Source organism: Penaeus monodon, chromosome 15, assembly GCF_015228065.2.
Source record: "Penaeus monodon isolate SGIC_2016 chromosome 15, NSTDA_Pmon_1, whole genome shotgun sequence".
NCBI classification, from domain to species: domain Eukaryota; kingdom Metazoa; phylum Arthropoda; class Malacostraca; order Decapoda; family Penaeidae; genus Penaeus; species Penaeus monodon.
The window spans coordinates 14668609-14669446 of NC_051400.1; the positions used below are offsets into that span (position 1 = coordinate 14668609).

Sequence of the window (838 nt, forward strand, 5' to 3'; positions counted from 1 at the left end):
GTTTCTTCTTTCTTTGATAATAACTGCAAGCACTGAACTGCTTTTAAAATTAGAGAACATCATTACTATGTTTCTTTTATTCAAAGGGTTTATTCCCCTTGCTATCACACGCAGAAATGCCTATTACAGTATATGTGACGATTTAAAAAGTCAATACATATTATCTGGCATCTGCAGTTCTGGAACGTAAATTCCGGTTATTTGATTAAAACATTAAACAAAACATAACATTCCCGTTACTTAAACAGAGCATTAAATGATCGTAAATTTCCGTTATCTAATTAAAACAGAAAAGGACCGGAAATTCCAGTCTTTTCATCAAACATTAAATGTAATAAATAATGAAACACAGAAGACGGAAATTCACGTCCCTTTTATAATACTTTGCGCATTCTCTACGTCCCTTTTGTTTTCTCACAGAGACTTATGACCTGTTTCTATTGCAACTTCCTCCATCCTTTGCGGGCGAGACTTCAGAAATGTGCTGTACTTTTCAGATGGATCTATTGAGAAAGGGCTGTAAAATACGGTTCCTTCTTGTTAGCGGAAACAGTAATGCATTTTAGTATTTATGGCAACATTGCGCATCAAGGAAGTTACTTTTATCTTAATGTGGTTATCGGCATTACATTTTGTATTTTTTAAACTTGGTACTAACCTAAATCAGTCACAGATGGCCCGATGTCACACTCGGCATGGAACTGTTGATAAGGTAATAAATTTCAGATGCGGATTCGTTCGAAATTTTAATGGTATTTAAGCCTGTATCATTCTACGATCTTAAGGATTGTTTTGAGTCAGCCGATTATCATATTTAATTCTTATATATTCAGTCAGC

General features: G+C 34.4%; 1 pseudogene; it reads right to left on the reverse strand.

Moving 5' to 3' along the window:
• Positions 1 to 838, reverse strand: part of LOC119581766 — a 6372-nt pseudogene that overhangs the window by 2672 nt on the left and 2862 nt on the right.